At 45.9% G+C, this 13,235-nt stretch overlaps 1 long non-coding RNA gene across 1 annotated transcript; it reads left to right on the forward strand.

Moving 5' to 3' along the window:
* Positions 1–7,834: 7,834 nt before the first annotated feature.
* LOC108580858 lies at positions 7,835–12,667 on the forward strand. Its single transcript, XR_001892404.3, has 3 exons — positions 7,835–10,189; positions 10,655–10,695; positions 11,434–12,667. It is a non-coding gene; the product is annotated as an uncharacterized LOC108580858 (long non-coding RNA).
* The last annotated feature ends 568 nt before the right edge of the window (positions 12,668–13,235 follow it).

Genomic DNA, 13,235 nt, shown 5'->3' on the forward strand with positions numbered 1-13,235 from the left:
TTTATACATCTTGTGTAATTATTTTATAACATAGAACCTCATAAAAGTTTACACAACGCCTGTCCTTTGTGGTAATTATGGTTGCTAGAGGTTGTGTATGCACCTAAGTATGAATGGTGAAAACCATTATCGGTGGTGGAGCTGGTGTTTTCAACATCAAAGTCATCTTATGTATCCAACACATTCCCTTCCCTGTGCTGTGACCCTGCAGGATTTTTCAGGTGAGTGCCTGGCCGGTCCCTGTCTCTTAAGCACCAAGAAACTGCAGAAATCCCCTCCACCTGTCATTCAGAGATTTTGCCTCATCTTTTTAGCCTCTTGATGTGGTTCGGAATTCAGCATCTGTTTGCACAAGGACCTAATGGGGGTTTGAAGCCCTCCATCTCTAATTTGTTTTTAATCCTCAAGGACACTGAATTACCCTCAAAGCTATTTCAGTATTCTTTGGCATGAGCAAGTGCATACTTGCTGTGTAGCCCTTGCTGACATCTGTACCCTCGTCCTGTCTTGTCTTTTTGTCCCAGTCATCCATTCTATGGGATGTTTCCTCTCCATTTATGGAGAGTCTCAGAAACCTGCAGGCTTCAGGAGGCTGCCTCAGGTACAGGGAAGGGCAGGAAGGTGGACAAGTTTTATCTTTGACAACAGAAACCTCAGCACATTCTTCCTGGACCATATGGTGACCACTCTCACTCCTAACCCCAAATATGACCTTAGTCATGGACACAAACACACACCAAGTCTATGTGCCCAGACATCTGGAATCACCAAGAGTATTTTCTTTCTGAGCTGCCTGCCTGTGTGGCACTGCCCAGGCTGGGGATGTTTTATCCTAAAAACCCAGTGTATAGGTCGACTGGATAGGAGGCCACAGACCCAGGGAATGGCCTCAGTCCCTCAGTCCTGGAGGAAAGAATGACTGCAGGAATGTCCTGAGTCAGGTGACAGTCACACAAAATGAAAGCGAGTCTATAGGCCAGGCTGTGGGATCAGATGGAAGGCCTGTGCCTCGCGTCCCCATGGGGCAGGTGTCCTGGGTTAACACACGAGGCTCTTTCCACATCTGGAACAGTGATCATCACCCTTGTCCTCACACAGGATCCCAGAGTATTGCAGGAGCCCAAGTGACCAAACCCAGAGCAAGAGCCCGAAACCAGAACCCTGCAAGCTGGAGACCAGCAGACATTACCATCTGGGGCTCCCGTAGGAGCTGGTGGTGTCAGGCCACTTCACACTGTCCACTTGACTCTTCTGCTTGTTCCAGTGCATGAGGAGGTGACCTTAACTTCCAGACAATGTGGCCAGCTGAGGGAACACGGACTGCATGGAGGACCTTGGAAGAGCTTGCGGGGCACAACCCTGCTGGCACAAAGCCTGACACAGAAGGACACAGCCACCCCTGCATGGTGAAGAGTGACTGACACTTGTCATTTACAAACCTTTTCTTCAGCTCATCCCCATGTTGAAAGCAAGAGCTGCTGAGGTAGGGTTACATGGAGCCAAAAATGAAAACTGAGGTTCAGAGAGTATGTGATTGCTTCAACAGGCCCAGAGTAATGGTGAGATATCCCCAGTGCTGATGTGACAAAATCTTGCCATTCTACTCATAGTGTTGCTTCTTCCAGGGCAGTGGATGTAGGAGTCTCTTCTGGGAGCTGAACCTTTGCAGGAGGCTGGACCAGCAGGGAGAGATGCAGAGAACAGTGGGCACAGAACAGGGTCCACCGACTGCGAAAGCAAGAATGGAATGAGAAGTATGAGCAATGGATTATACTAGTTGAACTGAAATAAGATATTGTCAGAACTATTTGTCCAAGGAAAATCCAGTGTTCACAACAGAAGTTACATTCTGAGCTAGATTTGTCAGAGCCACCAGCCGGGATGACTGTCCCAGGCCTAGAGAGCAGAGGGAAGATTTGTGTCTCACTTTCCCATGGGCCTGGAGCACTGGGTAAGCCTCAGAGCTGCTGTCAAATCCACTGCCCCTGTGCAGACCCTGAAACAGACCCATTCTCAGGCTGCAGCACAGTGATGTGCAAAATCCTTGCAAAGGCCGACGCATCTTTAGATCCCAAGATGTGGCTGGGAGCCCCAGAGCCCTGTTTCTTACTTGAGTCCAAGTAGAATTTCAAGAGATATTAGAGAGGGTTCCCCGGAACCAGTCACTGATTTCTTGTGATGGAATCACTAATTCATTGTGGTGATTATCCAAGGGTGTATAAATATCTTAAAACACACAAAATTGGCCACTTTAAATATCGGGAGTTTATTTTATGTTAATTATTCCTCAATAAAAAGACACATAAAAAATAGGCTGAAACAGGCTGGTCACAGTGGCTCATGCCTGTAATCCCAGCACTTTGGGAGGCAGAGGCAGGCAGATCACGAGGTCAGGAGATCGAGACCATCCTGGGCAACATAGTGAAACCCCATCTCTAATAAAAATACAAAAAGTTAGCCGGGCATGGTGGCAGGTGCCTGTAGTACCAGCTACTCGGGAGGCTGAGGCAGGAGAATGGTGTGAACGTGGGAGGTGGAGCTTGTAGTGAGCTGAGATCATGCCACTGCACTCCAGCCTGGGCGACAGAGTGAGAAAAAAGAAAGAAAGAAAAGAAAAAAGAAAAAAAAAATAGGCTGAAATAAAAAGAACAGGAATACACACTGAGGACTAGTGGGAGGAAGACATTGCTTTGAAAACTCCTGGAAATAGCGAAAGGATGATGGAGATGCGGGTTCCCCATCAGACGTAGATCTGAGATTTCACTGCTGGATTTGTCACTCCAGCCCCTGGACTTTAGAGCAGAGACCCTGTGTCCCAAGTTGCAGGGTACAGGACATTCTGTTTTCTGGAGGCCCTTTTCCTAGAAAGGGGCTGCTGTGAGTGACTCTGAGGACAGAGGGGAGGAGAAGCATCTACTCCCAGGTGGGGCCGTTGATGCCCCTGGGCCCACTGGGGAAGCAACAGCAGCAGAAGCCACAGGCCAGGCCTGTGCAGTAGCTGCTAGGCACTCACCCTCCTGGGAAAGGAGGAAGGGGTTCTTCTCTCACTTCCCTGCAAGCCTGGAGCACTGTACAAGCACTCACGCTGCTGCCGTGGAACTGGCAGTGATACTCAGTCTCATCCTCAGCCCAGGGAGGCCGAGTTGCCGGACTTGGAGCCAGAGAATTGGCCAGATGCCCAGGAGGCCCAGTTCTTATCACTACGCCTGAGGAGTTTGGGGTCAGTTCATGGGAGCCACTGCCAACAGTTTACATTATAGCCAGTGCCAATGTAGTTGCTGCTTCCAGTGCAGGAGATAGTGAGCCTCGGCTATGTGGCCCAAGACACTGAGGGTGGCTGAGTCAGCACAGACTGAGCTCAGGATCCTGGAAGTGGGAGAGACACAGGCATGGTGATTCTGGGTCGAGAGACGAAAGGAGAGAGCAGGCCCCATGGGCTTCCTGGGACTTTAGTCATGGCCTTGTATCTTGTTGCCTGTGAAGTGTGCAAGGAGGGTGAGGAGCAGAGGAAACCAGGCCATGCTGGAGATTGTCCTGAGTCCTGCCTTCCTTCTGTGCTCACGACTGAGGCAGAGCTTCCCCAAATCTCTCCCTTCCCCGCTTCATTCTCTGACAATGAGGGTCCATCCATGCAAATTAGAGTCCCCAGCCTTCTGATGCCACGCTGGCCTTGGATCAGGCCCCTCTGGTGGATATCAGGGAGACGGGCAGGGGTGGAACTGTGTGTTCCTGGGCATGAGAGCTCGCTGCTGTGATCGCTGAGCAGAGGGCACCATGCAGGCAGTTGGCTGATCACAGCTCTGATCACCCCTAGATCACTTGGTAACGAGCCCTTCATGTCCCCAGGTGCCCAGATCCAGACACACTCTCCTGTGACATGATGACCAGAGGCGCCCAGAGCCAGCTGTGCATTCCCCCTGCTCTGATCACTGCCCCCAGGCTCAGCACCAGGCCAGGCAGGCCCTTTTTGTGACCTTCTCATTATCTCAGGGCAGTTCATGCTTTACTGGTCTTCTTAAGGGTGAATCTGTCCAGGGCTCTTTGGGTGTTCCTAGGTGAGGACTGAGGTGGTGACTCTGTACCAAGTCCTCTTAGATCCAGTCAAGTCCAGAGCAGCAATTGGTTCCCGTGGACTCACTTCTCTGGCCATGGGAGACACCAGGTCCTTTCTTCTGGTGTCTTCTGGTGGCTCCTCCCTGCTGGCCAGAGCTCTTCTTCCTCTGTGGACCCTCTTAGAGAAGAGCTCTCTTCTCTAAGCGTGGTGAGGGAATGGGGAGAATCTCTGGGGGGCATTTCTAGAGGGCTATTCCGGTAAAATTGTGTTCTCTAATTTCCACAGACTTGGGGTAATAGCTATTCAGATGCCGTGGTCAACTACTCACTCCTAGGAATCTGTCCTCCGAGCACCGAACAGAGTCAGTGGCATGGCACATAACTTTCCAGCATTTTTATTGAATAGCAAAAATGCAAATTTGCTCAATATTTGAAGACTACAAGAGTTAAAATTACCAGTTGTGTCCATCAGTGTTTGATCCCAGGTGAGGCGGAAACATGGTAGCTGGTAGGATCAGCCACTCCAAGTAGGATGTTTAGAAAATATAAATATGGAGCCAGGCAGGTGGCTCAAGCCTGTAATCCCAGCACTTTGGGAGGCTGAGGCAGGCGGATCACTTGAGGTCAGGAGTTCGAGACCAGCCTGGCCAACATGGTGAAACCCCATCTCTACTAAAAATACAAAAATTAGCTGGGCAAGGTGGCAGGTGCCCATAATGCCAGTTACTCAGGATGCTGAGGCAGCAGAATCAATTAAACTTGGGAGGTAGAGGTTACAATGAGCAGAGATTGTGCCATTGCACTCCAGCCTGGGTGATAGAGTGAGTCCCTGTCTCAAAAAAAAAAAAAAAAAAAAAAGAAAGAAGAAAGAAAGAAGAAGAAAGAAAATATAAATATGCTTTACATTCAGTAATGAGTGCTGTGGGAGTAGTATAAACATAAGAGAAATTATTAATCTCTGATTTGTGATGACATTTGATATGCAATATATTTTTAAAAACCAAGCTTAAACAAAAAAGATTATTTTCTCTATCAAAACATAAAATGAAACAAACCGTGTATGTGGCTACAACAGTTCTGATAGTACATTCTGCGAATTCATAATGAATTTTTGCTGGGGGTTTGCAGGGGTGGAGAAGGACAGCAGGATTGTCACACTGATATTTATATTGATGAGTAGATTACTAGGCAGTTGCTGTACCGTAAGATTTTAAATATACCATGTAAAATGGAATAGTGACACACAATATTGTCTTGTAAATAAATCCAGGCCATATATGGAACTGAAAATAAATGTGTGCCCCACCTTAGGTTTGCAATTCAGGGGTGTCATTGTTTGAGGTTTCTTTTCTTCGAAAGCTGTGTTTTTCTAAAAGCATCATTTACAGTCAGTTTTGTAAATAGTTATTGTTTACAGAATACAGGTAATATTGAGTTTTATTTAATATTAGGTAGAAAGGCATTATTACCACTGTGCTTGCATCCTGTGTTTTCTTGTCATTGCCTCCTCTGTGTGGATGCATAGAGGTTCCTACTGAATTCTGTTTCCCTTTTCTTCCCACCTGAATGAACAGGGATCCCATAGTCTCAGCAGTGTCTCACACAGTGGATGAGGCTGCCTGTGTCCCCTCCCTGCCCCTGGGTGCTCTCCCTGATGGGTGCCCCCTCAGCTGTCATGCTGAGGACAGAGAAAAGAGCAGGTTCACAGCTGACACTCCCAGTTTAGCCCCATCCTGCGCTCACTGCCATGTGTCCAGTGTGCTGAGAGGCAGGTCTGCATTTGGTAAAGGTTTATTGAGTGCCTACCATGTGCTGGGTGCTTTTTGACAGTGGGTTTGTGAGCCTGAAGGGAACAGTCTTGTCCCTACCTCAGGGAGCTGACCCTGAGGGGAAAGATGGGGATGTGATACGTGCAGGGACCTCCCTGCCTCCCCTTCACCACTGGAGGCGGTACAGAGACTGGAGAGGGGGCCCTGCCACACTCAGGGATCTGAGAGGGGTGGGCTGCCTGAGCTCAGAGAAGAGATAATCAGAGCAAAAATTTAAGAGTGGAAAGGATAATTCTTTATTTATAGTGCAGATGAAGAGCAGTTCCTGATGTGGGTATAGCTGGAGGAACACAGAGATGAGCGATGAGGTCCAGGTGAAGAGGCTGCCAGGGACCACGGCGTTAGGATTGAGAAAGGAAGATCTTGGCAGGACCAGAGTCCTAGAAACCCAGGAAGATGACCTCTGTCAGACCAAGGAGGCTGTTGGCAGGAAAGGTGGGCTGGAGCCCTGAATTAGAGGGTGTGACATGAGCAGCACAGGAGAAAACTGAAAGAGAGAAAATAAGTCCTCCCACAGAAATGACTAGGTGGAAGGTGTAAGAGGAAGCTCATCTACAATCTGCACATCATCCTCTGGAAGCTTCATATAGTGAAATTGTGTTAGTGTGTAGATTTCTGTCAGAGGGGCAGATGAAGTTTCTGGTTTTATTAACCTGCAGGATATCAGCCAGCTCATCTCCACTAAGTTTGCATCAAAGGCCCTTTTCTTCTGCATTTTAGATCCTGTGCTGTTAAATGTTCATTCCCAAAGCTGTTTCATGCAGTTGGTCTCCTCCCTAGTGTATCATTTGAATGAAACATTCGACAAGGTAATTCTGTCTTGTGTAAAGAGCAATGCACCCATCATTGTAAAAATTGCCCCCCCGCCCTTGTCCCTTGGCAGGTGATCCATTAAGAAGCCAAGGAGATCCCTGATCCTTTGTTACAAATTATATTGTGTTCATCCCAAATTTTTATGTTATAACTGAATTACCAATTTGTCTGTATTGTCAGAGCTGATTGTATTTATTGAAAACTTAAGATGTCAATAATCTTGTATCAACTACACAGGGTCCTTAATGTTTTCTCACTTAGCTGCAGCTCACCTACACCCGTCACAGGTCCTGAGAGCCCGGCTGTGGTCCCTGTCTCCTGACACTCCATTCCTCGGCACCTCCCACTTCTGAACCATGCGGACGTGACCTTTCACCACCTGTGTGTTCTACCCGTGCCCAGGACTCCACAGTCTAATGTTTGTGTCAAAACCAGAGCCTCATCTGGCCCTGCCTGGACTCTTACCTCCTCTTAGTTCACTTCATGTGCAGTGGGTGAATTTTACAACCTTAATCGGTCTCTGCATCTTTGTCATCAACCCCTCTAAGTCTGCTCGCCCCCCCTCGCCAAAACTCACCTCTCTTCATTTTCCTAAAACATATCATATTCTTGTGGATATGTTTACTGATGTGCTCTGTTTTCTCCTAAATATCATCAGTTGCTGGAGGACAGGGACCTTCCTGTCTTATCCACATTGTACCCTGAGCACCAAGAACACATCCAGAATCTGGCACATAGTAGGAACTCAGAGGAATGGAGTGACCAGGTGGCCTCTGCAGCATCACCTCTCCTGTGTCAAACACAGATGGACTCTGGGTTCCTGGACCCCTGATCCTTTGTTACAAATTATATTGTGTCCACCCCCTTTTTTTTTAAGATGGAGTCTTGCTCTGTCACCCACGCTGGAGTGCAGTGGGGTGATGTTACCTCACTGCAACCTCTGTCTCCCGGGTTCCAGCGATTCTCCTGCCTCAGCCTCCCAAGTAGCTGGGACTACAGGCATGTACCACCATGCCCAGCTAACTTTTTGTATTTTTAGGAGAGACGGGGTTTCACCATGTTAGCCAGGATGGTTGTGATCTACTGACCTCGTGATCTGCCCACCTAAGCTTCCCAAAGTGCTGGAATTACAGGCGTGAGCCACTGAGCCTGGCCCCCTAATGGATTACAGGCATGAACCACTGTGCCCGGCTCCCCAATTTTTTATGTTATAACTAAATTACCAATTTGTCTGTATTGGGAGATCTGGACACTAAGATAGTTAGGAATCAATGAGGTCATAAGAATGAGTCTCTAATCCAAAAGGACTAATGACTTCATCAGAAATTTGTACAAAAACCACACGCAGACCTGGGAGTGGCCATGTGAGGACACAGTGAGAAAAGAGCCATCTGGAAGCAAAGGAAAGAGGGCAAAGAGAAAACCAAACGGGGTGGCACCTTCATCTGGTCCTTCACACTCCAGAACAGTGAGAAAATAAATATCTGTTGGGGAAAACTCCAGTCTGTGGTGTGTTGCTGTGGAAGCCCCGGCTGACTGATTCACCCATATGTTCTCCACCACGGGGAATCTGGCCTCTGGCGTTCCGGACTAGCTGCTACCTCTGAGAAAGAGCGCACGGTATTGTGCACAGAGTGAATTTGGGGCAGATATTGAGAGGGTGAGGACATATTCCCTAGAAAAATTACCCTGAAGAAGTTCTCAGGCCCCAGTTTCAGGACATACTAGTGAAAGAACACGTTGACTTAGCTGCAGAGTAGGGGTGCATGGGAGAGCTGCGTGGCTGGGCACACCGCCGCGTGTTTTGGTCTCACTTTCTTCAACCCGGGGCACTGTGAAAGCACTCAGGCTGTTTCTGTAGAACTGGTGGTAATAATCAGCCTCATCCTCAGGGTGTAGCACAGTGATGGTCAGGAAGATGGAGTTGCCAGACTTGAAGCCAGAGAATTGTCAGGGACCCACAGGGCTCCCCAATTGTTTTCATAGATGAGGAGTTTGGGGGTCATTCCTTGGAGCTGCTGGAACCAGTGGACATCATACCAACAACCAAAGTGGAGCTGCTTCCAGTGCGGGAGATGGTGGCCCGCTGGCCCAGAGCCCCAGGGACTGAGGGTGACTGAGTCAGCGCAGATGCGGCCCAAGGCCATAAAAGTGGGAAAGACACAGACATGGTGATTCTGGGTCTGTCAATAAGAGGAGAAAGCAGCTCTCCATGGGCTTCCCAGGGCCCCTTCCGTGGCCCCATGTCCAGTCACCTGTGCAGTGAATGAAGCAGGGAGCAGGAGAAGGGACCAGGCCATTCTTGAGATTGTCTTGAGTCCTGCCTTTTTGCCCCACAGTTGAAGTAAAGCTTTTCCCAACTCTCTCCTTTTCTCTCTTTATACTCTGAGGTGGGGAGGAGCTCCTCATGCAAATGAGAACCCCAAGCTTTCTGATCCACCCTAAGCCCTGGATGAGACTCTTCTACCTGAGGCCGTCACGAGAATAAGTATGAGTACTGCTGTGAGCGGTTCAGGGGTGAGGAGATCACAGCTGTGAGCCCTGAACAGAGAGCACCAGACAGGGGAAGTGGCTGGTCTCAGCTCCAAACACCCCTAGACCCCTCAGGAATAGGCTCCAAGTGCCTTCTGCTGTCCAGGCCTAGACTCACTACTTTATAATATGCTAATCATTTATGTTTAGTATTATTGTGGAAGCAAAATAAACTCCAATTACCTTCAGAAATAGTTTAGGGTATTTTTGCAAATGTAATATTTTTTGAAACAAAAATAGTTGAAGGTGTCCAAGTTCAATTTCAAATATCGTAGAGGCTTCATCTTGAGTGTGACATTGAAAGTGAATATGTAATTCACTAATACCCTAGGATCTCCTGCTGTTCATTTACATGGGAGCAGAAGTCATTGAGGTCACCATACACCCAGTCTGTGCAGTGGCTGGGGCTGACTATGGATCGGTGTCCACTGGGCACATCCTGTGCCTCAGTTCTATACCTCCCAGAATGCACTGTGCTACACCCGCCTATTGTGACCCTCAGTGGAGACCCTCGAATTTAACCCAATGTCATCTGTCTGCAGTGGGTGCAAAGCCTGAAGGTTTTTAGGTGTAGGGACACCAGCAAAGGATTAGATTTCAGAGCCAGATGGGGACTTGTACTAAATTACTCTTACTGTGTCACAAATCAACACATTTTAGTCTCCACAAATTCTGTTATTACATTTAGGTGGCTTTCACGTGTACTTTCAACTAGCACACGTGAGAGTTTTTTTTATAAAATATGTTATTTCTTTTACAAAAGCTTATAAAATAGAAATGTTGAACAGTAAATACAAGAAATATTATAGATCAACAGTATAAACACACATAAATATTTAACCTTTATGTTTGATTCCTTTCCTTCAAATTTTGTGTTCCTTCAACATTACAGTTTTATAAGAGAAAGAAGGAAAATAAATCAAACAGAACTATCACACATTGTTTCTCTGTCATCTGCCCAGGTTAGTGCTGGCTGCCATAGAGCATGTGCTTGTAGTGTATAGCTTCCAGTCCTGCACCATTATGGCCAGGCTCCAGGAGAGTCAGCTCAGTAGGAGGCAGGAGAGATTCCAGAAGCCAGTCTACATGAGATTGTTCTGGGAGCAGAAATATTCATATAAACCACAAATCATATTCTTAGCAAACTTATGCCTGTATTCTTACCAACTGCTGGCTATTGTTTGAAGCCAAGTTACACTTTTTAGCACTGATACAAATATGATTTTGAGTGTTCTTGGATTTTTGAATGGAGATGTTGAATAATTGAGTCATAAACTGCTACATGAACTGTATTTTAAACACAAATCTTCAGTAATGCTTTCATAGTAACAAAACTGTAGTTGCTTCCCAACATTGATGTTCTTAAAAATCTTCTGGAGAAATTGTAAAAACATGTTACTGGACACTAACTCAAGTTTCTTTGTCAGTAAGTCCAGGAGGAAGAATTTCATTTCTGGCAAACTTCCAGGTAAGACTCTCATTTCAATGATAAAAGAAATGCTATTGGATCTCCATCATTGAATTAATGAATAAGGACATGTCTGTTAGTGCTCTTGAATAAGAAGAGTCTTCCTGCCAATGGGCAGTCTCTGAGTGTCACTGCGGGTTCATGTATTTTGGAGCAGAGCGCCCTCCTTTTATTACTCCAGGCAGTCAGAGGAGAGAAAGCACAAACTTGGAAGAGTCACACTAGAGACATGGACACACCCTGAGAGAGACTAGATGAAGCACCTGGCAGTGAATCCCTGGACAGGAGAATGGGGCAAGGAGAATCACTCCTCCTCAGGGTGTTGACCGTTGCCATCCTCTCACTTTCTCTCCTGATTCTAAGAGCTGAGGCCCTCTTCACGCATAAAGAGGTGTTTAAGGTTGCACTTACCCCTGGGTTTAAATTGCTGTGAATATGCCACTACTCATAACCAGTGTACAGTGATGATAAGATACAGTATCTGGCTGAGTCCATGTAATGAGGAGGTCAGCTTTGTTCCCAAGGATGGTGCCTAAGAAGCAATCACGGACCCCAGAAGATCAAGTGCTTCACCCCTAGGGACCTCAACCCCACATTTTTTTCTGGAAAGCCTGAGGCTGAAGAATGAAACGAGTGTGTTCTCCCTCCTGCCACATGATCTGGTTTATGGCAAATCTAACCCCATTCTTTTGAGCATTTTATTCCCTCCCCAGTGAAAGGATTGCTATTGCTTTGTAGGTGAGCAGCAGGCCCTCCTTCCTCCAACAGAGAGCCCGATGGGAATCCACAGCGCTGTGTCTGGGGAGGGCTCTCCAGCTGCCTCCAGGTACAGGGTCTCTCACTGACTCAGTTCTGGGAACTACCTTCAGTAGCTGCAGTGGGGGACCAGGGATGGGGGTTCTAACACACAGAGCAGTACTGCCAAGCTGAGAGGCTGCCTCTTCCTTGCACGAAGAAAACATCAGTAGTAAGGAATACCTCCAGTGGAACTGCAGATTTCAAGGATAAAAATCATAATTTTATCATTATATTAGGGAATTTATCCAAGCGTCAAAAACAACAAATTAAGAAAACATGCACCTCATAATCAGAAATAGAAATGGCGATATGACTCAACAAGTTAGTGTGAACATCGTGGAAAGGAAAAAACACCCTGCACTCATCAGACGCCTGTGAAGCAGAAGGACCTGCAAGGGGGAAGAGAGGATCCGGGAAGGTAGGACGAGGGCTGGAAGATAAAATTTATCCATTTCCTTTGATAGTATAATTTTTTAGAAAAAATATGTTCACCACCATGCAAAGTAAGATGTAATTTGACAGTCATTTCTGAACTGTAAGTTTGTTTAAGAAAATTTGTACATTATTGTTTCTTCCCTTATTATCTAGGTATGCAGGACTCAGCTCATATCAGATGCAGAGGTTCATATTAAAGTATTTTATGCCCAATAATAAAAAATATATCTGTCTACCTGTGTGTGTATTTGTGTGTGTGTGATTTTTAGATAAAGATAATAATCTAAAGTTTAATTCCGAAATTTAAATAAAATCCAGAAAGGGTAACAAATATCCTAAACCCTAAAAATAACAACTTCCATCATGCAACATAAAACCCAATGAAAGAAAATAATAGATAACAGACTAGTCAGGTTTATGATTTAAAAATATGACCAATAGGAATCAAAACACCTAAAATATCCAATGCTATCCTAAGCAAAAAGAACAAAAATGGATAAATCACATTACCTAACTTCAAACTATACTTCAGATCTGTAGTAACTAAACAGCATGTTACTGGCATAAAAGCAGACACCTAGACCAATGGAACAAAACAGAGAACCCATAAATAAATCCACACGTCTACAGTGAACTCACTTTCAACAAAATGTCAAGAACATACACTGGGGAAAAGACAGTCTGTTTATTAAACAGTGCTGGGAAAACTGGATATCCATATGCAAAGACCCCTATTTCTCACCACACACAAAAATCAAATAGAAATGGATTAAAGACTTAAATCTAAGACCTCAAACTGTGAAACTACTACAAGAAAACTTCGGGGAAAATCTCCAGGACATTTGTCTGGGTAAAAATTTGTTGAGCAATACCCCATAAGCACAGGCAACCAAAGCGAAAATGGACAAACGGGATCATATCAAGTTAAGAAGATTCTGCACCACAAAAGGTACAATCAGCGAAGTGAAGAGGCAACACACAGAGTGGGAGAAAATATTTGCAAACTCCCCGTCTGACAAGGGATTAACAGGATTAACAACCAGCATATAGGAAGAGCTCAAACAACTCTACAGGAAAAAATCTAATAATCTGGTCAAGAGATGGGCAAAAGATTTAAACAGACGTTTCTCAAAAGAAGACATACAAATGGCAAAGTCGTATAAAAAAGTGCTCAAAATCATCAATCATCAGAGAAATGCAAATCAAAACTACAATGATATATTATCTCATCCTAGATAAAATGGCTCATACCTAAAAGACAGACAATAACAAATGCTGACAAGGATGTGGAAAGAAGGGAATCCTCA

This window comes from Papio anubis, chromosome 16, assembly GCF_008728515.1.
Source record: "Papio anubis isolate 15944 chromosome 16, Panubis1.0, whole genome shotgun sequence".
In the NCBI taxonomy this organism is placed as follows: domain Eukaryota; kingdom Metazoa; phylum Chordata; class Mammalia; order Primates; family Cercopithecidae; genus Papio; species Papio anubis.